This window comes from Saccopteryx leptura, chromosome 5 (assembly GCF_036850995.1).
Source record: "Saccopteryx leptura isolate mSacLep1 chromosome 5, mSacLep1_pri_phased_curated, whole genome shotgun sequence".
NCBI classification, from domain to species: Eukaryota; Metazoa; Chordata; class Mammalia; order Chiroptera; family Emballonuridae; genus Saccopteryx; species Saccopteryx leptura.
Window position 1 is genome coordinate 170,532,891 of NC_089507.1, and position 25,586 is coordinate 170,558,476.

The 25,586-nt window shown below is 47.4% G+C and overlaps 1 protein-coding gene and 1 non-coding gene across 4 annotated transcripts in view; one reads left to right on the forward strand and one right to left on the reverse strand.

Moving 5' to 3' along the window:
• SLC39A11 (solute carrier family 39 member 11) overlaps nt 1-25,586 on the reverse strand; it is a 293,358-nt gene that overhangs the window by 123,478 nt on the left and 144,294 nt on the right. The window lies entirely within an intron of this gene.
• On the forward strand, nt 11,203-11,311 carry LOC136407290 (U6 spliceosomal RNA). Its single transcript, XR_010751845.1, has one exon. It is a non-coding gene; the product is annotated as a U6 spliceosomal RNA (small nuclear RNA).

Here is a 25,586-nt window from a genome sequence, read left to right on the forward strand (position 1 = left end):
TTAGAGAGAAGTGGCTGGCCGTCTGTCGATCTTCTGAGAGGTGGGTCTGCCAGCCCTCCCATGGTAAGCAGCCTCAACCACTAAACCGGCCCTGGAGGATACAGCTGTCTCAGCTGGGCAGCAACCTCTCTAGACACTAACACTCACTGCAGGGCATCCACACCGTGTGTGTCAGGCACAGGAGAGCCACTGGCACCACCTTTCTTGCCTCAGGCATCACACAGCTTTCATGCATGTCTGCATGTGTGTGTGTATCTATACAATTCAGGTTGACAACGTCTAGTAACTCAGGCTCCCAGGCCCGGATGGTAAATTGAACTTAGTAGCTGTGATGTCAAGCCCATGAATGTCAAAGACACGAGCAGAGCAGAAGAGAGCAAAGTGTTGTGTGGCACCAAGTGCACCATGGCCAAGGCTCGCAGATGTCCCCGGACTGGCCGGGGGACACCACTGATTCTGTGAGCCTCCTCCAAGCATGCAGACCTGCCCTGGATGCTCTCCTGTGAGAGTTGATAAGAGGGGAAAAACAGAACCCTAACCTCAAACTCTTCCATCTAGGATTTTATGGTTTAAAGGATGACAGGGAAGACAAGAATAAATTCCTTTAACTCGGAGGGGCGGTGTGGCACGGCCTCTAAACACCAAGGCTGTACTTATCCTGGTTCGTGACGCATGCAGACGGGTCATGCTCGGGACCTCCAGCACGCAAGGCCCAGAAAGCCACCGAGATGGGGCACCACCAGCAAGTTCCAGCACCGTGCATGGGTTCACGGGACCGTCGAGAAGCAGAAAGAGTCACAAACCAAAGTAAGGAAGCTGGCTTCACCTTGGGTTCCAAGGTATGAGCGCCGATGTTGGCGCCTTCTCCAGAGGGGCGTGGGAGGCTGTGCACACCTGACAATTCCATAAGCCACCTCCACAACAAGGAAAGATTCATCCGAATAAACCATGACGGAGAGCACAGAGACAGCCCGAGCAATGAATCTTCTTGCCTCCCCTGGATAAGGCTGGTTAAACCACCACACGCCGTCAGGTGAAATGCCCCCTCCCCTTAGGGCTTGACCCCCCTCCCCTGCTAAGTCAAAAGTCCTGAGGGCTCCTGATCAGTGTTACCTAAATCATTGTGGATCAGCTACTGCTTTTGGAAGCTACGTCTAATAACTCAGAACAGAGCAAAAATAAAATTTTACTTTTTCTTCTCTCCAGAAAAAAAATTAAAAAGAGAGAGAGAGAGAGAGAGAGAGAGAGAGACTGACAAGATGATTTGAAAACAACTTTTGAATCTTTATGGATTCAAGGACCTCAGACTGAGAACAGCTTGCTGGACAAAGGCCATGTTAACCTTCGCATAAACCTGTGGGCTGAGTCCCACCAGGAACACAGGATGTTTGCTGTCCCTGGGATGAGGCCAAATTTAACAGGTCTCCCAGGAATGCCACAGCACTAATTAACATATCACCAGCCACGAGAGCTTTAAAAACACCCCCAAGACTTCACTGGAGATGATTTTGTTGAATTGGTACAAATAGGCAGATCCTCAGCTGCTACGTGCCGGAAATGTCAAATCCCTGGAAAAACACCTTCTCAGGAAGTTAAACCCATTACGAAACAGAAAACGAAGAGCAGCTGGCGATATACGTTCACTGTGCACCACGTGTGCGCAAGCAAAACCAAAAGGCTGACCAAAAGCCGAAAGAGGAGGGTCTAGCAGGCGTCCCCAAACTGCGGCCCCCTGAGGCCATTTATCTGCCCCCCCCCCCCGCGCACTTCCGGAAGGGGCACCTCTTTCATTGGTGGTCAGTGAGAGGAGCACTGTATGTGGCGGCCCTCCAACAGTCTGAGGGACAGTGAACTGGGCCCCTGTGTAAAAAGTTTGGGGACCCCTGGTACAGACTAACATTTTTCCTTCTTGTTTTCCAGAGAATCAGAGAATAATTTGGGGGAAGAAATATAATCATCCACATGGGTGTGACCACACTTGCTAAGAACTTGGTTCTGTTTCTCTGACCATTTATGGCATGAGTTCCTTTTATATAACTTTCGCTGAATTTGAACATGATAAATGAACCACTCAACGTCAGTCAGCATGAACGTTGGCCAGTAGAGGAACCAAGGCCCAGGAGGCCCTTGACAGTCACATGGGAAGTTAAGGAAGAGCCAGGGAGGTTCTCCTGGTCTTGGTGGAGGACCCCTCAGCCTGGAGACATCTAAAACCAAAGCCTAAGACTGCCTCTAAACCTATCCACAGAGCTCCTACTGTTTCCTTTTGGTAAAGCTATAAGCATAAGCACATTAAGGACCATTGCCCAAAGATAAAATGTTCCCAGTCTCCCAAATGCAGCAGCTGTCTTTGCCCCTACCCTGTGTTCAGTTCATGTATGTTGATGTTTTGCATAATTGCAGTCAGTGTACATGGTGATGGGAATAGATGCTGGATTGCACAGCTGCAGACAAATGCTGTCTCTGTGCCTCAGTGCCACTGTGGTAGAATGAGTGTAATAATAACATCGACTTAGTAAGGTTATTATGAGAACTGAAATATAGATAAAGCACTCAGCACAGTGCCTGGCACATAATCAAAGCTAGTTGTTACTATTGATTATGTTTTTTACTGTACAGTTTCATATTCAAAATGATAGAAAATTTTTCTAGATTTCTGAGCCTCTCTGACTCCAGTTTTTTATTTTATTTTTTTGTATTTTTCTGTAGTTGGAAATGGGGAGGCAGTCAGACAGACTCCCGCATGCACCTGACTGGGATCCACCCAGCATGCCCACCAGGGGGCGATGCTCTGCCCATCTGGGGCTTCGCTCTGTTGCAACCAGAGCCACTCTAGCGCCTGAGGCAGAGGCCATAGAGCCATCCCCAGCGCCCAGGCCAACTTTGCTCCAATGGAGCCTTGGCTGCAGGAGGGGAAGAGAGAGACAGAGAGGAAGGAGAGGGGGAGAAGTGGAGAAGCAGATGGGCGCCTCTCCTGTGTGCCCTGGCCAGGAATCGAACCTGGGACTCCTGCATGCCAGTCTGACGCTCTATCACTGAGCCAACCGGCCAGGGCCTCTGACTCCAGTTTTTAATAGCTGGAGGGCATTTTGCTTATTTCTAAACCTGTCCATTGCAAAACCATTTCCTTTTTATTCAAGTTTGAATGGTCCCTCTTTTATAGATGGTAAAACACGCAATGCCTAGCTCTTGACACATGGGGGCATACTCTTTCTGCTCCCTCCCACCCACAATGGACACCCACCCCGGGGGCAAAGTTCCTGCCTTAACTTCATGCACTAAATCTTTGTTTTATGGTTTCACAATTCAGATGCAGCACTGAAACATGTAAGAGGGGCTGAGCTACAGCAGGAAACAGCATAGCACGTGAGAGAAAGTCCCTACTGAGGACTGGGGGAATCTGCAATGATTCTTAAATGTTTCACAAGCTTGCCTATAACTAATTGTGGCCCAATTAGTTTAGGTTCCCCAAAATGGAACCCCAGAGGGGCTGTATCACATGTGTATTTTACAAACGCAAATGCAGATATATGCATCTGAAAATGAACAAGAAGCAATTCCCTTCCTTTGCTCCCTTCCCAACCTTCCACTGGTATATCTTCAAAGTAATGTTAGCTTCAATTTCCTTCAACCCCCCCCCCAAAAGGAGGGGCATCAGTTGAAATGATGAGCTAAACAGAGGAAATTAATTCTTGGCTTTTGCTCTTCAGGGGGTCCTGGTGGTTTAAAGGAGACAAAGAGCTTTCAAAGGCAGGATTTGGACTCAGAACATTTTTGCGGTAAATGCCAGTCATTAGAAACCACTGGGCACTGGAGACCTGACAACTGTCAGGGACCGGGAAGGTGGGAGTGCTGGAGACTGGCAATGTAATTCAGCGTGTGGTTTAACAAGAGACACGGAAAGAGGGAAGGGAAGTAATGCCCCTGCCTCTTCATGAAGAAATTCCTTCTTCGCTCCTCTGAGCCTTCAACGGCTACGCACTCAGAGATGTCCTTAGACCCTCTGGAAGCCCTCTGAACTGCCAACACACAGGCTGCAAATGTGAGGTCCTGGCATGGAACCAACAGCAGAGCATTCATGTAAACTCTCCTATCAGCTGAATAGTTTTAATGGGCGCGAGAGGTGGAGGGAGGTTCTGGCCAGCCAGCTTGTCCATCTTGCCTTTGGGCAAGTGTCCCAAATGAAACACTCCTGCCAGTAACCTCACCTCTGGTTATAAAGATGTAGAATGTGTCCTGAAGCAACCCTGGAACACCTCAGGGTACGCAGGAGAAGATATGAACCACCCGCAATCACATCACTCAAAACAAACAGTGGAGTTCAGGGAGTTTCCTGTAATGGAGATACATCATGCGGCGACAGGCTTTCTGTTCCCGCTAAACACCACACAGTGCAGCCCCCAGATGATGGATCACCCTTCCAAGGACTTCAAATAATACAAGTTATTATGTACATCAACTTGACCGTTGGGCATTTAGGCCATTTCTAATTTTTTTTTTTTCTGTAAAGGTCACTGCAGAACCTCTAGCCTATATGAACAAGCAGATATTTGGACAGTTCCCAGAAGTTGAACTCTCGATCCAAGGGGCCCGGTGCATCTGTCTACATCATTTCTAGAAAGGCCGTGCCATTTGTACTCCTGTCAGCCGAATGTGCAAGGTCTCTGCAGGCTGCTTCTTAGTCAGCCTGGTCATTCTCATGCCGAGATAAATGTTTTCATTTACAGGGGACATGCTATCTCCCATCACTGGTATTTCTCTGACCACAAGTCAAGGTATTTTCCATAGTTGCAGGCTTATTGTCTTTCCTCATTTGTGAGAGGCCCTCTATCCCAGTGAGGCTTTAAGTAATGATAATGGGATTAGCTAACTCCTTACAAACATGGGCAATTTTCCTGTGATCCACTTCTGTCCGCCAGTGATAATGAGGCCCAGTGGGGAGCCGCAGGCATGACCCCCGCCTGACAGCTGTGTCGACCTGGACAAGCTGGAGTTTCAGTCTCCAGTTTTAAATTCCTTTCTGAGATTCCTCGAGACAACAGACTGCCTTTCCTTTAAAAAAAAAAAAACCGTTACCTGCTCTCTGCATGCCACTTACTTCCCCTCCCTATAACTATCCACAAACATCACCATCCATCATCCTAACAGCCACAGCCACACGCGAATCAGAGGGCCGCCTGCTGCCTATGTAAAGGGGCTGATTCGATGCCCTTGTCATTTTCGTCCGTACCTAGTTCCCGTGCACTGAAAGCAATCTACACCTTTCCTTTGCTGCTTATGAAGAAGCAGTTGCTTAGTGACCACACCAACTCAAACAGGCCTGCATAACTGGTAAAGATGAAATGCACATCAGGAGAAGAAGAAATGGGTTCACTATTAGCTAAAGATTTCTCATCCAGGAAGCAAACCACCCACTTACACAGTGTTCCACCCACATATCTAAGGAAGTTAATACTGTCTACTCTCTGCCAAAATTTCCAAGATCAAAATGTTCACCTCCCAGGTTAGCTCTTCCAGTTTACAGGCACACACACAAAAATTTTTTTTTATCCATATGAATTCACTCCCGATTAGCTGATTTTGGTCCAAGAATAAATCCCCGGTGGGTTCTAGAGCTGTGTCTATAGTTCTCCTTAGCTCACCTTGCACGTGTGTTCAACACAAACACCATGTTGGGAAAGACACCATCGTATCTTGTCGGAGGGCGGAGGTCCACCAGCAAAAAAATGATGTTTACTTCAAAAGAGCCCAACACACTTGCTTTAAGAAAGGGCATTCTGAAGAACACGGATGCTTAGAAGAACTGTGCAGAGTATCAACCTCTCCCACAAAGGTGGGAGCTCTCCGCTGAACAGACGTGGCTCTAAACGACCAGGAGACATCCCAGAGAACAGCGCCTACTTCAGGGCTCTGTCCAACGGCGAATGTTAACTTATCTGCCACTTGGCTCACTTCCCTCTTTGAGGAAGTGCTGTTCTGATATCTTCTCTGACTCTGAGAGTAAAAATTAATTGCCTGGACCACTATATGCTCGAACACAGGATAATCACTGGGGACAACAAAAAAAGAAAAAGATAAGCACACGCCTGAGGGTTAGGTTTTGCTTTCTGTCTCTGTCACAGAAGGGAAGAAGCTGGGACTTTATTGGATGCAAAGGAGAGTTTGAGTCCAGGCCCAGAGTCAGTAGGAGAATTTATCCAGGGCAGTCCACAGGGGTGGGCCAACTCATTCATCAGAAGGGTACTCAGAGGGTCATGGAACACACCTAGGAGGCCACAGAACCCATCATGAAACCCAAACCCAGTCGAGGGAGACAAGACTTCCTGCTCTACCGATAAAATGCCACCACATCACCCTTGGGGCCACATCTCTATCCCGACACTAGAAGCCAAATGTCCCAGATTAGGTCACAGAATGGTGGCCACTCCTGCTGGAACCACTGCCCCTTTTGCTATCAGATCCGTCTGACTGGTCAGGCCATGGTTGCCCATAGCTGCAGGAGAGGCTGGGAATCCAACCTCTATCCCAAAAGGCAGGCTCTGCCTTCCACCAAACTCCCGAAGTTAGGGAAAAGGTGAGTTCCAAACATGGTCAAGAGATTTGAGGGCTAAGCAGCTAGAGGGGGAGAAGGAGGGAGAGAGAAAAGGAAGGAAAGAACAGGGGAAGCTACTATGGGGAAGCTTTATTCATGTCCTCAGACATCCATGTCTTCACTATCTTCAACCCTACATTACCTTGCACCAGATTTCCCTCTCCCTTTAGAAAGACAATTAAGGGAATGAAATCCATGACAAAGAATTCTCAGGCCAACTCCATCTTCCATTTCCTGTGTGGAACTTGAGGAAAGTCCCACCCTCTAAGAGTCTGGTTTCTTCCAACTGTAAGTGAGCTGAATTAGGTAGGTTTTTAGGGCCTCTTCCAGCACTTACACTCTATGCCTCTAGTGACAGCCCTGGACATGGGCAGCCTAAATGATCACTCATCCCCAGTGAATAGGAGAGAATAGCTAATTCCAGTGCCGGGGTTTACAAAACTCTCTAAGAAAGTCCCCAAGGTGAGCTTCAGGGAACAGCACATTTCAATGGTTCACAGAACAAGAAACATCCACTAAGTGGGAAACAAATTCATTAGCCCAGAGTAATCAACATCTCTTTGTGCCCTAAAGTAAAGGTACCATGTTCCCTTAAAAATGTATTAAAATATTTTCTGACAATTATAAAAATTTGCACACATTACAAGAAAAGGAGAAAACATTAATTAGCACAAAGAAAAACTGAAAATCATTCGCCACCAGAGGCCACCGCCTTCAAAAATTCCTGATAATCTTTTTTATCTGGATACTGTGCATATAGATGAACACACACACATACAATATACAATTCTTCCATTTGATTACACTGTTTTGAAAACGACCTTAAATAGCAATAAAGCATGAATATAGTCCACCTTTTACATAGTCTCCGGATCAATGCTTCTCTACTCGGCTTCCATGAGCTAAAGACGGGCACAATGCAGATTTTCTAGTAGCCAGAAAACTAAAACTACACACTCAAGCCTTTTTCCTGTTAGAAAAAAAAAAGATATTTATTGTCCAAATCATTTCAAGGTCAGGCACAATCGGTTACCTTCTGGACCGCTAGCGAGCTCTAGTGTTTGTAATAATAAAAGCTAGCTGGGCAGAATTATAAATCACCAATTAAAAACTGGCCAAATGTTGGTGGAACTTAAAAGGGCTGACATTCCTTGTGCGAAGATTTCTGTGACAGAAACGTTACCTTTGTGAGCCACTTCTCAGCTCTCCCTTCTTTGGACTCAGTTTAAAGGCTGCATGGAGAAGTCTCAGCCCCTCAGCCTTGCCTAGATCTCTGCAAGAGCCCTGTAACTCTAAAGTAATTAGCCAAGTTCAGGTGACTGTTCGTTCTGGAGACTTTACCCCTCCTGACAGAACAAGTTCAGGGTGGGAGGACCCTGGAGGGGCCTGGGAAAGAGGCGCTGGGTGCATATGGGTACAGGTCACCCTGTCTGCTTCCCCTTCCTTCCCAAAGGTACACCCTTTCTCACCAAGACTCAAGGCTCCGTGACACTGATCACATCCCAGAAAATCACATAAAGAATAATAACAAGGGACTCTTTGTGGAGTTACATCTCAACAGATGAGCTTACTAACCAGGAAGAAAGTCCAGTACATAATGCAAGTGGTGGGGGCAATGGCCCAGCGCCCCTCGAGAATCTTCTGGAAAGGATGTAGAGTCTGCCACAGGGAGCCTGCTACGGGGACAGCACCCATATTCCTCCAGGTAGAGACAAGCCCCTGTGTCAGCCTACCCTAAACAGCTAGAAAGGTGAGGTCACGGAAAGGCTCTAAGGCACATTCATGGCTAGGCGGGCTCATTGCCAATCAGCAGGGGGCTTATAGGTAAGGCTCCATTAACATATCATTGAGATGCAAATAACTTACACATTATGTAAGTGCAGCTAAATAGTAGCCTCTAAAAGTTTGTTTTCTTAATTAGCTAAACATTTCCCCAGCAACATGCTCACACTATGAATCTCTGTTCAAGAAACAGCCAGAGTGCAAAGGTAAACTTCAGCACAGCCAGCCACCCTACAAGAAAAAACAACTCTGCGAGAATCAGGTCCCCAGTGATGAAGAAAAACTACCCTCCCAACCTGGGTGCTCTCCACGAAAAAGAGCATAAGCCACGTCACAGATCAGGAGTTCCAACAATGAACTTGTGTTGCATCAGAAAAATACAAAATAAAGGTGAATGAGTGCCTAGTACATCTAATCCATCCTGTATTTAAATCCAAAAGAGCAGGAGGTCCCCGTGGCGGAGGAAGGAAAATTAGATGGTAAGCTTAGATGCAGAATTTCTAAGTACAGCAAAATCTCAATTCTCTGGGTTGGCAGCGCAGAATCACGCCTTGTCTGGAAAGTGAATGCTTTTTAAGATTTTATAGTCCATTGTCATTTCAACTTTCAGGAAGGATCACCTGCTGCTAAAGATACCAGAGACTCCCTGTCAATAAGAGGAGAGGGCCTGTGCCCTTTGAGAGCATCTACTTTGCTTTGGGATGCAAAGTAACTTTCTTTTCCCCCCTTTTATTTCCTTTCACTTATCTTAACTGGTAGATTTACTCATCTAACGTCATCTACCTTGGCAAGTAGGAATACCAGTTTGCACTTCCTAAAAAAATCTAACAGCCAGGATGCTGAGACCAGCTCAGCCGTGGGTGTGCACGAAAGGAAGTTGCTGCAGGACTTAAGAAAAAACACACAGAAGACACAACATGGAGAAAAGATGGGTCCAGGGGACTCCCAGCCTCTAGGACTGAGAGCCCAGATCTCTGCAGCCTCATCGTATTTATTGGTCTCTTTGCTCATCAAGCAAAATAGCAGAGCCTGGGTCAAATTAGTTTACAATAAATTCAGGTGCAGAGAAAGTTGACCAACCGATGCCCCCCAGGCATGTAGGAAAATGGCTATGGGAATCAGCTGCTTCCTATAAACCACTGGTCCCCAATCTTCTCTGGGCCACGGACCAGTTTAATGTCAGAAAATATTTTCACGGACCAGCCTTTAGGGTGGGACGGATAAATGTATCACGTGACCGAGACAAGCATCAAGAGTGAGTCTTAGATGGATGTAACAGAGGGAATCTGGTCATTTTTTAAAACTAAAACATCGTTCAGACTTAAATATAAATAAAACGAAAATAATGTAAGTTATTTATTCTTTCTCTACGGACCTGGACGGTCAGCGGCCTGGGGGTTAGGGACCACTGCTATAAACAATAGTGCCTGCTGGAGCAGCGCTCTGACCCCTCAGGACTTGGCCTTCTAAAGTCCACACCAAAGACTTGTCTCAAGGCTGCAGTTTAATCCTCCAGCCATTTCCCTACACAGGGAGATGGGGATAAAGCAGGTCGCTAGCATCCCTGAAGTCCTTTTGTCCGGAGAAAACTATGATAGATACATAGATGGACAGATAGAGAACTGGCACACGCACACACATATACATACATAAGTACATAAACAATCTGTACACTATATATCTTATTTCATTAAGCCATTATATTTCCACTTTCAGGTTTAATAAAAAAAAAAACTATATATATATATGATTATTAGAAAGTCACTTTGGAAATTGAGACTTAAATGGCTTGATGAACTAGCACCTGAGAGCTAACTGCTGGGAAGACAAGACACCACTCTTTACTCCCTAGTATGACCATAAACACAGGTAAGAAGGGAAATATCCAGCAAGAAAATCAATTTCTGGAAACTAGTCAGCCCATCAGAATGCAGCTCCCGGAAAGGGAAACACACCTCTTTCTCTACCATTCTTGGTTAAGATCTGGGGCCACCACACCTTTGTGCAACAGATCGAGAGGCACATGATGGGGAGCTAGATGCCCAGCCGCCTTGGAGAGAGCTGCACGTGAACCCCAGGGCAGGGGCTGGGGGCTGAACTCCGGAGCCCTCTGCTCTCCAAGTTGGAAGCATTGTCAGAAAAGAGACTGGCAGGCCAAGGCAACTGTCCTGACCTGAGGCAGCTTGGAGCCAGCCGAGCGAAGAACAGAACTGGTTCTGAGAGAGCGGGAATAAAAGAAATGGGAAATTAAATGATGTGAGACTTATCAGCGGAATCAGCGTGGAGACGAAGGAGGCCCGGCCTGGTGCAATGATAAGGTTTAATGGGGCAGAGCAGAAACGTCTGCCAGGCCGGGAACACACTTTCTCATACGGCTCCTACTCAGACAGCGACCACCGAGGACACAGGAGAAATGGCTCCGTTCCTGGTGGGAAAACAAATGGACCCCGTTCGGAGAAGGAGGCAGATGTGGCTGGTGAGAGTTCTGCATCTCTCAGCTTCAGCAGAAAGCAGACACACTTTGCCGAAAGCGAGGGCTTCAGGAGGCGTGACCCTCTGAGTGACTTTCTGATGGTTACTGACCTTTAGTGTGGAAAAGGACCACAGACAGAGCTGGCAGACAGGGCGGCGGTTATCCTCACCCCGACTGCAGCGCTTATCACCCCAGAGAGGCAGGGGGCCCAGGTCAGGCAAGTGCGCGGGGAGCGGTCTGTGAACAGCGGGTGGCAGAGGACCTCACTAACTGAACCCAGGCCAAGGTTAGAGTTTCATGGAGGTGTTTAAACTTGAGCAAGCAAAAATGAATGAATGAGTGAAGTGTAGAATCTGGGCTCATTTCGGCAGCACACATACTGAAATTGGAAAGACACACAGAGAAGATCAGCATGGCCCCTGTGCAAGGACGACACCCAAAGTGGTAAAGTGTTCCCTAGTTTTGAAATAGAAAGCCACTCAACAATGGGCATAAAATTTCAGTTCAGCAAGATCAGTGAGCTCTAGAGATCTGCTGTATAACATTGTGCCAATGATCAGCAATAATGTACTGTACAATTAAACGCTTATTAAGAGGTGTAAAGCCAGTAGCCACGGCCACCATCACAGCCGCTTGGCCCACGCAGGTTCGCATTTGATTCGGACAGACAGTAATGAAACAACGGAGCCAAGAACTGGTGGGCCATTACCTTTAATCCTATCTTGCACCTGGCAGGCAAGGAATACACACAGTGGGAAATCACTTCCCTTTCCATTCAGGGCTCCCAAAGCCATTGACTCATCCGAGTTTCCTAGAATCAAAGGTTTCTAGCTCACCAGCCTTATTCATCTCGGTTCCCCATCTCCTTCTCTGCACAAACTTGGTTTCTCCTTCAGCACTCTGCCATCTTGGCTGCCTCTCCTCTGCAATGCTGATGGCAGATCTGAGTGAGAGAGCCCCCGATCTGCCTTATTTTATAGTGTAGAAATTAAAGCCTTTAAGCCAATATACAAATAAGGAAGTCTCTGATACAAAGCCACTTATCTGAGGTATAAATGGGATTCCTCATAAGAGTGCACCACCTCCTATCAACAGTCAAGGATGTGGGGAAAGCTTAGTTTTGAGAAGATCTTAGTATTAAAAGGGTAGAAAAGGCTTAGTCTTAAAACTAAGCCTTAGGCTATAAGGACCTTGCCAGCTTACAGCCTGTGCCCCACACCCAATGCGAACTATAAGCGAGTAAACATATACATCATATTTACAAACTTATTTGACCAACAAGAGGGTAGACTTCATGTTAATTATTCTTACCAATAACCCAGTTAGAGAAATATCACCTAAATAACTTTTATAAAAATCATATTAAAAAAAATTTTAAGTGCAGATTCCTGGAACTCATGGTAGAACTGGGCAGGGCTTGGCAGTCTGCACATGTGACAGGCACTCCCAGTAACATCACTGAGAAGAGAAAGAAGGACACAGAAACACACAACAAAAACCTATTAAGAAAGGACTCCTGAGGTTGTATGTCTAGTCCAGACTTCTTGCCAACTGTTTACTAAGAATCTTCATTCGGGGTGGGGTGGGGTGGGGTTTACCATCATTTTGCTCATCTTGTACCAAGTGGAATAAATCACCTCATTCCTCTCCTTCAAACCTCTCTCAGTATGCCCGACTGGATAGCTCAGTTGGTTACAGCATCGTTTGGACGCACAGAGGTTGCTGGTTTGATCCCCACTCAGGGCACATACAGGAAAAGGTAAATGTTCTGTCTCTGTCTTTCTTTCTCTCTCCCCCATCCTCTCGTAAATAAATAAATAAGCAAACAAACAAATAAATAAATAACACCTCCCTTAGTATGACAGACTCCATGACCTCTTCCATTTACCCAACCAGGAGCACGGGAACAAGTGTCAGTGCAGAAACTGTTCTGGGAGAAGCCAAGCACTCAGTGGAAACCGGAGAGAGACACTGGATGAGTGACAGCCAAGGGGAGGTGACAAGGCAGTCCTTCTCCCAAGGGCTAACCTGAGATACCTTCGCTCATCTGATTTCTAATTCCAAGGCCAAAACACATGAGCAGGAACAGAATGTGCCACCCAGAAGAGCTGCCTGGCATATTTCTTGAAATTATCAGAATGTAGCATTTCCCTACTGTAAACCAACTGAAGTGGCAAGTTTGTCACCTCCCCCACCAAAATCTGTCCCACATTATGCCACTGCAGCCCTAAGCCTGCGAAGAAGTCAGGTCTAGGCTCAGAGAAGCTTGGAGGATGGTCTGTGCCAAAGACTCGGAGCAGGGTGGGTTACAAATAGCAATGCGCCTGCTGCCATGGCAACCCACAATCAACCAGGGATAGGGAAGAAGGTGCTCTGTTTAATTGAAACCCAGGCAACGTTTTAACACAAACCCTAAGGAAGTTAATGCTCAGTTAGATTTTTCTCCTGTCCTCTTCCTCTTTCTTTTCATGTCAAAGTGGCTTTTAACCATCCCTTCCCCCAAATACAAAATCACCTCCAAAGATGAGGCTTTTTATAAACCACTGAGCCAAATATCCCTCTCCCACACCACACTCTAGCACAAAGCAATTAAGATCTCCGGTTCCCTCTGTTTGTAGCCTATTCATCCCAAAGAAATTCTTTGACCCAGAAATTCTTAGGACTGTATGGGCTTCACCATCACCATCTCACTGCAGGTACCCAGGACAAATATTCTCACACTGTAACATGACTGAGAATCACCTGGACGACTTTAAAGGGCGGATTCCCAAGCCTGTCCCGAGGAAGCTGACCTGGGCAAATCAGAGGTGGGGCACAAGCATTTGTATTCTTTTTCCTAGCACCCCAGCAAATCCTGGTGTATACTGATCAAGACCCACCCTGTGAGAAATATGGACCCACAAATGTGGGCTTTTCCCATAGATCTGTCCTTCCTAGGGCAGGCTGAGTTCAGTGAAAGCTGGACATCTCATGGCCTGTTGCTCACCACACCAGCTGTGCACTGTGAGGGGGTTGACAGGAGACACACCCCACTGCAGCAGTGAGTTCCCTAGCACATGGTTCTGACTGCCTCTGATGCACATGGAATACACCTGCTGGCGTCCTTACTATCAAGGCATGCCTTCTGCAAGGTGCAACGGGCTCATAACCACAAAACATTCAGGAATGACTGCGCCTAACTGAAGCCCTTGGCCCACTTCTTACATCAGTCTTGGTGGTCGTGAACAGTTGCTTGTAGTTTCATTCTATTGTCAAATGTATGGACACATCAGGTCATGCATCTGGAAAGAGATACACGTTCATGAAGTCCTGGGAAGGGCCACTGAAGAGTGGCTTATTGCCCGGCAGACCAGGGCCATGCAGGACCTGGCGAGTGACTGAAGAAAAAGTTTAAGCGCAGGTACTTCTGCAGATTTAAATTTCTACTGGAGATATGTCTGTTTGCAGCAAGATTAAAGCTTAAGATAAAACCACAATCTCCCTCCACAAACACCTAGAAATGATGGAGGAAATAAACAGAAAGAGTTTAACATGCAGAGCTCAGCTGGCAGCAAGGACAGCTTGCAACAAGAATTATTATTGATAAAGAAGCAGTGAGTCAAAGCCTAAACACAGGTCAGAAGCTGCCTGATGATTAACAAGGATTCCAGGCAGAGGCACTGGGCGCTACTGGCCACCTGGGGCAAAGGTGAGGCCCTGGGCCACCAAGGCAGGACATGACATTCTATAAATACAAGAGTCATGAAATTCTATCCTTATGTGAAAGAACAAACTAGGGAGGGGGGAATCCACCCAGCATCACAAAGAGACAAAAAATAATAATCGTATGTTCCTGCCAGTCTCTAGAAGAAAAAAAAAACCTGTCTGAAGAACAAAAGCCATGGACCTCCACCTTGAACAGGGCAGAGGTCTGGGTTTCCACATTCTCCACATGAGCGAGAAAAGTCCTGACCTAAAAAGTACATCCACACAAAACCCACGAGCGGATGTTTACAGCTGCTTTAGTCATACTGGCCAGAGCCAGAAAGCAACTGCAGTATCCTTCAGGAGCTGAATGGATACATGAAATGTGGTCCATGGAATATATTTTGCACTGTAAAGAAATAAGCTGTCAAGCTACAAAAGACATGGAGGAACATTAAATGCATATCACTAAGGGAGAGAAGCCAGTCTGAAGAGGCCACAGATATTGCATGATTCCAGCTGTATGGCATTCTGGAAAAGGCAGAGCTTTGGAACACAGTAAAGAGGTGAGCGGCTGCCAGGTGGCAGGGTAACAAAAGGATGAAAAGGTGGGGCAGAGAAGGCTTTTAGGGCAGTGAAAACACTCTGTGTGATGCTGTCATGATGGACACCTATCATATACTCATCTAAGCCCGTAGAATGTACACCAAGAGTGAACCCTAATGTACACTAAGGGCTTTGGGTGATAATGACACGTCAACTGTGAGAAAAGTACCACTCTGGTGGGGGCTGTTGATAATGGGAAGTTATGAATAAATGAGAACGGGGGGGGGGGGGTATGGGGAATCTCTGTACCTTTGATTCAATTTGGCTATCAACCTACAACTACTCTATAAAAAAATGAAATCTATTTGTAAAAAATAACAATACCAGTGACTGACTAATCTGGAGGTATCAAAAATAAGTGGAACTAAAATATTAGAGAAAAAATAACCCATGGAAGATGTTTAGGGGTGACAGAGTGTAGGAAGGTAGATAAATATAGGGGGAACTAGTGGAAGATAAGGATTGTTTTAATAAGGTCTGTCACATAGCTTGCTCCTGGTGCCTTCTCTGGGCTCTAGGGGCCTCGGTTGATGAAGAGTTCTTGCCCTTCTGGAACAAGTAGGGTCCCTTTTTCACAGGAAGCTTTTACATTCTGTTCATAAGCACAAAAGAGGTCAAAAAGCCCTTCCTGCACCTGCTGTTTCTATGTGTCTTTGGCCCCAAAACCATCAATATGCCGAAGCGGCATGTTTTGGGGTGGCACGCTCTGGACCCCCCATTCTCAACTACCCGCGTCCATGTTAAATACGGAACCCTGGGCTCCTTCCCCGAGACGCTGGTACCATGAGACAGTGGCAGATTTATTTTTTTTTAATTGTATTTTGGAACATTGATTTTCTTAATACAAAAAAAGCATAGAGAAAAATAAATAAATAAATAAATAAATGGTACGTAATCCCAGATGTAATCATCTCTGCTGACATCGAAAAGCCTAAAAGCAACACGGATGCGTGGGTAGAACCGCAAACGGAAGATAAAGGGTAGGAATGAAAACTAGGTGTGCCCTGCCTGCCCCAAGTCTCTGCCCAAGGTAACCACCAGTCACAGAGTCACATGGATTCTTCCAGGAAAAAGTGTTACATTATTACCAGGACATATGTTCTTTTCACCAGGTGGTGTTTTTTTTTTTCACCAAAAAGGAATGATACTGTTTCTAGGATTGCAGTTTTTCTTTTTTTTTTTCTTAAAAAAGCCTGCGGATTTTTCCGCACTGCCATTTTAAAAACCAACCTCGTTTATTTAAATAGGTTGAAAGTAGGGAAGGCATCAGATTTCCAATCAGTGCTTCAGGTAATCCTGGTGTTGGGAGGTCCACCAACCGGACTGACCACAGGAAGCAATCGGACCTGGAAGACAGGTGCACGCATGGGGAATTGCCCGGCTGTGACATTGGTGAGGGTCAAGGCTCTGGGAATGCCTTCCGTATCTCCCTAATGAGCACTGCCCTAGAATTCCTCTCAACATCTTGCATGTAGGCACATTTCTATCGAGACTGTTCATCCACCTGCAAAGGTCTCGGGATAATTGCTGGAGGGTCAGGCAGTGCTAGGCAGGAAATTACTCTTACCTTTACCTCTGCAAATGTTGTGCCCAGAGACGATTTGTTCATTTGTGGAGCGTGGTGGTGGACCACTCAATCATTTTCAGTCTTGGTTCATTGCCAAAGCAGAGGGAGCAGCCAAGAGGCTGCTGGTCCTGCACAGCCCAGAGGCTCTCCAGATGCAGGGGCATCCCTCTCTCCTTCCTCCTCTGGCCACAGGACTGCAGGGTTTTGGCTGACTGTCAAGTGGCTCCAATGATAATGTTGCTACTGATTGTCCTGAAGCATCATTTTGCAGTCTTTAATTTAAAAAGGTTTGCCTGCTAACAAGCCTATGTATGATATACCTCACTTAATTTTTTCCAAAACCCTCTGGCAATCCCCCTTTCCCGGTCAGCCGGCGGTCTGTCTGTAGGTGGACAGGGAAAGAGTGATGCCCATGGTGGTGTTTCTGCTCCTGTTCAAATGCGGGTGAAGCAGGTGATCTCACCTAGCTGACAGAGAGTCCTGGAGGTGAAGGGAGCTGGAAGCCAAGACCCACACCCCTAGATTCATAGATCTTCTGGGGTGTGCCCCAGCTCTCTGCTCATCCCCACCCCCTCCTGGGGGGGCTCCCTCTATGCAGGAGAGCCTGGGATATAGGAGAGTTCTAGGATGCTCCCCACAGGTGGTCACTAGGACCAGGCAGGTACCACTCACCCACTCTGCCAGATTCTCAGGCTCAACTGTTCTCTTGCACTGTGGATGCAGCAATGTGGGAGCTAGGGGCAGCCCTTCACGGGCTCTGGCACAGATGGGTGTTGGGTAAACAAATGTTTTTTAAGTTTGCTCGCTTGTATTGGGGCAGCGCCAGGTGTGTATCATCTGTGGAAGGCTCCGGGGACTTGCCCTCAGGGCGGCAGACTGCAAACTGCGTACTGCCTGCCAGTGGGGAGAAGCAATAGTTTGCTGGAGAGGGTTTTTCCCCCCAGCCTGTTTTGCTGAGAGGGCAGAGAGAAAGAGTGGGGGGAGTGCTGAGGGGCTTGGGAGCCCTAAGAGAAAGGGAAGTGGTCTTCCCTGCCTGTTTGCTCATCTGCCGTTACAAGACTTTAATAAACGGAATGGCCCACCATTTTCTGGCTCCAATGTTCCTTTACCATCTGCCTGAATCCAATGAGAACCTGCATGGCCATGATGGGGGCGGCCACTGGCCTTACAATGGGGAAGCACGTTTACAGAGAGAGAAAGCCGAAACGAGAGGCCTTGGTGAGAAGGAAGAGAAGAATGAACAGCCATGTGCCATCGGCTTAACGCTCACAATTCCAGTACCCTGTGCAGTCCAGCAGATCTCAGTGCCCTTTGGGCCTGGGGCCTTGAAATACACTCTGTCCTTTTTCTCCAGAGAGGATGAGGTGGGTTCCCCTCCCTTTCATCCACAGGCTCCTTCCTCGGCCAAGACAAAACCACAGCGGCAGCAAAGTCTGCACAGCTGACGTTGGTTGGAACAAGAGAACAGTGGGCTGGAAATGGCCACGCATGTGTTTGCCTGAGGCAAGCAGCCTCTGGGACAGGGGGTATGGGTGGTTCTTGCTCCAAGGCAAAGAGAGAAGCCTGGTGTGCCGTCTGCATGCCCTGCTGGACATGAGGACATCTCTCCGCACTCTCTGCCCCACCCCAGACCCTACAGTCCCTTCTCGCAACATTGCGCCTAAATCGAGGGAAAGCTTGCACCCAGGCAAGGCTGTGCGCTCAGGGGACGAGGAACTGAGAGTCTGTCTGCAAGGCTGTCATGGGCACGCTGAGCAAAGCCCGGGCACCAGGAGAAAGAAGACAATCCCTCTGCCTGGTGATTCAAGGTCGTAGAAATCACTCCCATTTTGCAGATGGAGGGGCTGATATAGGAGCCGGATGCTATCCGTTCAGAGAGAAAACTTAGATGTCTGTCTCCTGTCTTCACCTTCAAAGCCTCACTTCCAAAGAAACCACCAGGGGCAAGGCTGAGAGGAAAGTCATGGGAAAATGCGCAGAAGTGGTCAATGGGGAGAGGACGTGGTAGCAACTGGGGGTGCCATCTGCACTGGCCACACGTCACAGGGGCCCCGTCCTCTGCTCTTCTCCAGGAGAAAGAGCACAGCCAGGGTCTCCCAGCCCTCTGTGGAAGAAGGAAGTGGGACAAGGAGACAGTAGAGTTTGCGACCCAGTCATTTCTAGCTCTTCCCCCCCTGAAAACATGGCCTACTCACTTCATACCCCAAATACAGCTAACGAAGGTTACGGCAGCTACAGACTGAATAGCCTGGGAGGAGAGAGGAACCTCACAATCCAAAAAACCCGGGCGGGTAAATACATTTCAAACACAGTAGGGGAGAAACGGCCAATCACTGTGGAAAGGCGGAAGGAGGCGCCAGTGGCTGTTCTGAGAAGGAAAAGCTGGTGTAATTAGAGTGGGTGCTGGAATAATATTTTGAAGGTGGGGGAGGTCCAGAGAAATGTAATTAAGTGAACTATATATGCTATTTTTAAATGCTGTTTGCGTTAACACTGTAAAAATTCCACTTAATTCATTATTATTGGATTGGCCAGCAAAGCTGCAGGGTGAAACTCCAACACAAAGTTCAATTACACCCAGGCAGAGTGGAGCGTGTTCCCTGTCCGTGAGCCGCCAGAGGACAGCGCCCGGGAGAAGGATGTTTTATTGCAGCTCCGAGGCGGCTCATGTTTTCAGACCAAGGCCACGTGACTGGACAGGACCCTGTCTTCATTCTGAAAACAGCATGAGTGGCTCCCTCCGAGGACCAGGGCCACTCCCGGGCAAGAAAGGGAGCTCGAGGAGACACGTTCGCCATCACACCCACGCAATCAGCTTCTGCTGCCACTGGATCCTCACGTTTCTCAGAGAGTTCAGGACAAAAGGCAGCCGTTACTAGGAAAATACACACGCTTCCCAGCGGGGGTGGGGGTGGGGTGAGTGGAGGTCTTCTTCCTCTTTGAATAAACGGAGCCTTTTCTCCTACTTTGGGCTTGTATTTCTGCTTTTCCCTCTCCAGCTGGTATTCTTGTCCTGAAGGCAAGACCAGCCCATGGCTTCTCTCCATGAACAATCTCAATATCCCATTGATTACCTGGCTCGCCAGTTCCCAAGCATTCTTCTGCCTTTTCACTCCGTCCATCACCGGTGCTCCCAAGAAGAGCACAAGCTCTAGGAGTGCAGGGCGCTTGTCGATTTGTTCCGTGGTGTAGCCCCGCTGCCTGACACCCAGACGCTCAAGGAACACTCACGGAATGAAGCAATGAATGGACAGAAAGTAAACCACTACAAGGCAGCTCAGCTGCTCATGTATTTGCTCCAGCAGCATTTAAAAATGAAGACAGAGTCTTACACATACAACCTCCTGGGGGCTGGGGGCGGGGGCAGGGGGAGAAAGTCTCAATGCAGAGGAAAAAAAGGGATGATCTCAGGGGATAGTAAGGAAGCTCATGAAGACGGTCCAGAAATAGGAACTTGTAGCATCCATATTCATGGAGGGATGAGACAAATTTTGGCTTCACGAGCTGCTTCTTCCATCTGTTTCACGTAGATACATGAGAGAATGACACAGAGATTTTGGTTTGTTCCTAGAAGTGGTTCCTAAATAGCTGGGGGCGGGGGGGGGGTCACCCTTGCTGAACGGTAGTAATATTCCCTCAGCGTCCGTGGACATAATGCCCATTTGGGAAGCAGCCACAGACGGAGCAGCGGTGGTGCTTCAAGGTGACTCGTTTGTTTTTAGCGACTGGTTTTTTTCTCACTTTCAAACCCTTCTGTGCTAGGTAACTCTGCATTCCTCCTGTGCAACTGGGGTTAAAGTAATTTCTACCCTTCTTTAATAATGAATGTGTCCTGAACGTTCTTAGCACCTTAACTGGTCTGTACTGTGGCTCCTTACATTTCCATTAGGAAGATAAATTGAGAACACTAAATGTGAACATCTCAGTGGTTCTTTCCCCTATCATAGACAGCAGGGTGGTCCTGGGACTAAAAAAATTAAAATGCATTCCATTCATCAAGAGTTCTGCTTTTGGTTTGGGGTATCAGCGGTCCTTGTTGCTAGTCTGACTCTGGCGCCCTGGAGCTGATCCTCAGAATGTCCCTGTCTCCAAAGGGGGCGGGGGCCGTTCCTGAAATGATCAGGACTTCATTGACAGTAACCTAGCAGATGTCAGACTGGGGGGCAGTGTCTGAGAAACACGGACTCTGATGAGACCATCCAACGGTGGTTTCATTGCCTCTGTGTTTATACCCTGGACTCAGCCCACGTGGCATCACCTGCACTGCAGCCTCCCGGAAGCTCAAAGAGCAAAGGCAGACAGCAAAGAGCAGATGGCCCGTCAACACGTCACCTCATGTCAACAGGGCGCCGAATAAATATGAGCTTTCACCTTTTCCCAGATGGCTCGCACATCTTGTCCTTAAAAAGATGACTACAGAGGTCCTAGAGAATGTGATGGAAGGCACCGGCCGCTTCTTTAGAAACATGTAATAGACACGAACATTTCTTGCGGCTCCAAGTGCTTAGAAATTAATCCTGGGTTAATGACTCCTGTCCTAGGGACAAAGAGGTTGCAGGAACAGAAACACTAAGAGGTCGTGGGAAGGGGCTCCTGGCCAGTGGGACCCCCACCCTTTCTCCACATCTCAGAGCGAATGCTCAGCTGACTCTGATCCTGTAGCAAGAAAATCAACACCAAATTTGGATCAAAGGAAAGTTCACTTCACACGGAACTTTAAATTTTTCCCTGGACTTGAAATTTAAATCCAATGAGAAATGACTTACAATAAAGTTTAAATTGTTCTGGGTTGATAACTTAGGCTTTCCAATATCAGCTCCTCCTTAGGTCTAAAATATGTAAGCGATGCAAATATGTACAACAAACCGAGTGGAAGGGCAGTGCAGTGGGTCTGGAACAGCGCCTGCGCAGCAAACAACACAGTTTTAGAGACACGACGGTGTCACATGGTAGGTACTCTGAATCTCTGCCAGTGAAAAGTAAAAAAACCAAAAACAAACCAAAAAAACCCCATATTCTCACATTCTTAAAAACATCCTGTTTTATTGCAGCTTGGCTGCCCCTGGAAACCTGTGAGAGGAAGGTGACAACCTCCATTTGAGAAGACATCACAGAGAAAGAGTCTTCTTTAAAGCATTATTTAAACAGGGAGCAAAATATTCTCTGCTGAACCTTCAGTGGTTGATATCAGCATGCACCACCTCTTTTGAAAACAGTAAACAAACAGATCTTAACAACAACCAAACTTGACCTCATTCTGCAGAATTTAAGGGCATTGAGAAATTTTGACATAAACTGCAGCAAAGCTGAGCCCTCGCTGGGAGAAAGTGACCAGGGAGAGACAAGCGGCCTGAAGGCATCAGCTGCGCTGACCATCTGTCTCAAACAGGCCACAGGGACACGCCGGGCCCTGTGCAGCCAAAGCACCAGTCCAGACGCAACCCACGCAACACATGAGGACCCCACGTGGGTGCTGCCCTGACTGGGCGGAGGCTACTACATCAGGGACTGGTTGATGAAGCTCTTTGATTCATCCAGTCCTCTAACGGTGGCAGGCACAATCAGGAGGCTTTGCCTATGTTTGCTGGTTCTCCAAAAAGCTAGGTCTGCACGATGGAGAAGATGTGGTCCTTGAGTGCCAGCCACTGTTCCAGGTTTGTTGGAGATGGAGGGGACAAACAGACACCAAGTCACTGCTTTAAAAACACTCGTCACCAACTAGCTGGTGTTGGTGCAGTGGATAGAGCATCGACCTGGGACACTGAGGTTCCAGGTTCGAAACCCCAAGGTCGCTGGCTTAGCGTGGGATCATCAACATGATCCCAAGGTCACTGGCTTGAGCAAGGGGCTTGGCTTGAGGTCCACTCCCCTACCATCAAAGCACATATGAGAAGCAATCAATGAACAACTAAAGTGATGCAACTAAGAGTTGATGCTTGTCATCTCTCTCCCTTCCTGTCTCTCTCACTCTCCTCTCAATTGAAAATAAACAAATAAAAAACCATTTGTCACCTAGCCCGTCTGGCAGAAGGGAAGAGGAGTACATGGAGGGTTGTTTTTTTTTTTTTTTTTCTGAAGCTGGAAACAGGGAGAGACAGTCAGACAGACTCCCGCATACGCCCGACCGGGATCCACCCGGCACGCCTACCAGGGGCGACGCTCTGCCCACCAGGGGGCAATGCTCTGCCCATCCTGGGTGTCGCCATGTTGCGACCAGAGCCACTCTAGCACCTGAGGCAGAGGCCACAGAGCCATCCCCAGCGCCCGGGCCATCTTTGCTCCAATGGAGCCTTGGCTACGGGAGGGGAAGAGAGAGACAGAGAGGAAAGCGAGGCGGAGGGGTGGAGAAGCAAATGGGCGCTTCTCCTGTGTGCCCTGGCCGGGAATCGAACCCGGGTCCTCTGCACGCTAGGCCGACGCTCTACCGCTGAGCCAACCGGCCAGGGCTGGAGGGTTTTAACATGAGACAGTAAGACCCGTGTCAGGTTGGCTGAGATACTACAGTAGCAAGATAAATCATGCTCTGTTCTGCTGCCGCAGACCAGCGCAGCTAGTAATTGTCCAGATTCTGAGTGAGAATGGTGCGAATGAAGAAATAAACTCAGAGAGAAAAAGGATGGGATCAGGAGGTCTCTGCACAGCCAACAGCTTGCAAGAGCAAGTCTCCACCCCCAAACCGCTTTATTTACAGGGCAGAGCAAAGTCATTAGCAAATCAAAGAGATCTCTGATACCAACTCACATTTCCAAAGGCAATCCAAGAATTCTCCCAAGTGCAGAAAACCCTCCACCCTGTATAACATGGTAACTTCACAAAACAAAGGATAGAAAGAAAACTGCCTTCCGTCTCTTCTAGGAAATGGGGGATGGGACGAGTAGAAACGGCTAACTTGGAGGTGTGAAGAAGAACTTAGCCTTTTGCAACTTAAGCAAGCAAGTGAGGTGGGGTGACGGGCAGCAAGGACCCTGTCAGCTTACTGCCAGTCCCCACACCTCTGTCCCCCACAAATCTAAACCACAAGGACCCTGACAGCTTGCAGTCTCCAACACTCCACCTGGAAAATGCAAGAAGTCTTAAGATTAGAAGAGAAGCCTGAACCATCTGGAAGCATAAGAGGTTTTCTAGACAGAAAGGACAATAAGGCAAGGAAATGTAAAAGAATGAGATGCTTTGTCTGGGCCCACATGCAGCACAGAGTGTGTAACAGAGAAGATAAGATAGGATGCTAAAAAGACAGAGGCAAGAGACAGGTCACAAAAGCTTTTTATGTCGTGCTGGGGAGAGCATAAAACATCTCAGACTTTATCTCCCAACTGTTGGAAATTTTAAGCAAGTCACTGCATCAACTCTGAGTTTTTATTTAAAGTTCACATTCACAGCAGAGTGAAGGATTAGAGAGATAAAATCCAGAGTTCTGATATCCAGTGAAATGGGCCTTGGAGGTTTTGATACCACCAGAATAAAGGCAAAAGGATATTTCAAGGCCAAGATTCACCACAGATGATGTTCGACTGAGAGACATCCATTAAAAGTGTGTATGGGCCCTGGCTGATTGGCTCAGTGATAGAGTATCCACGCAGTGTGTGCAAGTCCTGGGTTTGATTCCCAGTCAGGGCACACAGGAGAAGTGACCATCTGCTTCTCCACCCTTCCCCCTCTACTCTTTTTCAGCCATGGCTCCACTGGCTCAAAAAAGTCAGCCTCGGGTGTGGCCTCTGCCTCAGGCACTAAAAATAGCTTAGTTGCTGAGCAATGAAGCAACAACTCAGACACCCAGAACATCGCCCCATAGGGTGCTTGCCAGGTGGATCCTGGTCAGGATGCATGCAGGAGTCTGTCTCTCTGCTTCCCCTGCTCTCACTTAATTTAAAAAACAAACAAACAAAAAAAAGTGTCTGGGACATTTTTTCCCCTCATGCTCAAAACAGAAGCAACATCTTCCTCAACTACAAACTTGACACGTGAAGATTAAACATACCTATCACATCCATTTCACGTAATGAAAATGCAAGAAACTAATACAGTGGTAAACATTCAAGTAAACCTGCACTGTATTAATTAAAATCATAGGGCTTCTCAACCAAGTATACAAACTATCATCTTATTTTTGCCAATATATATTCTATGGAACTAATGTCCTGTGAGGTTAACATACCCAAACCAGGAAAACTAATTTTCATAGTCAGATAAAATAGGTTTAGAAGCTTCTGTCTATAGCAAAGATGAAAGAGACAAACTGTATGAAATATATAGGAATATATGAACACAAAATATATGAAACACCATTTTCAAGTGGGCAGTGGGCAATAAAAGGCAGAGATCCCAGAGAGAGGAAAGAAGTGAAGTGAGCCCTGTGATTTTCCCAGCTCGGCACCTTGAGGCAACTCCCAGGATGCACAGCAAGCGAGGGCCCTCAGGTGGAACCCGGGAGACCCCGCCCCCAAGCTGGGGAGTCAGGGCTGATGCCACATAAGCACAGGGAAGATGACCAACACCCTCAGTCACCGGGCAGATGAGGATGACAACCACAAGGAAACACCACCACACGCCCATGAAGCGAGAATGATAAAGACCGTAGGCCCACGCAGTGGTGAGAGTGTGGAGGAACTGGAACCCTCGACTTTGCTGACTGCGATACAACACATTAGAACCACTTTGGAAAATAGTTTGGCAGAGTCGTAGGTACTTAAACACACACCCACCACATGACCCAGCCATCCCAAAAGAAGATGAAACCTATGTCCATACAGAGACGTGAATGGTCACTGTAGTTTTGCATTTGTAATCGTTCCCAAACTGGAAACGACCTAAAAGCCTCTTGGTAGTGAACAAAGATTCTGGATGGATCCACACAATGAAATGTAAGAGCAATACAAGAAAGT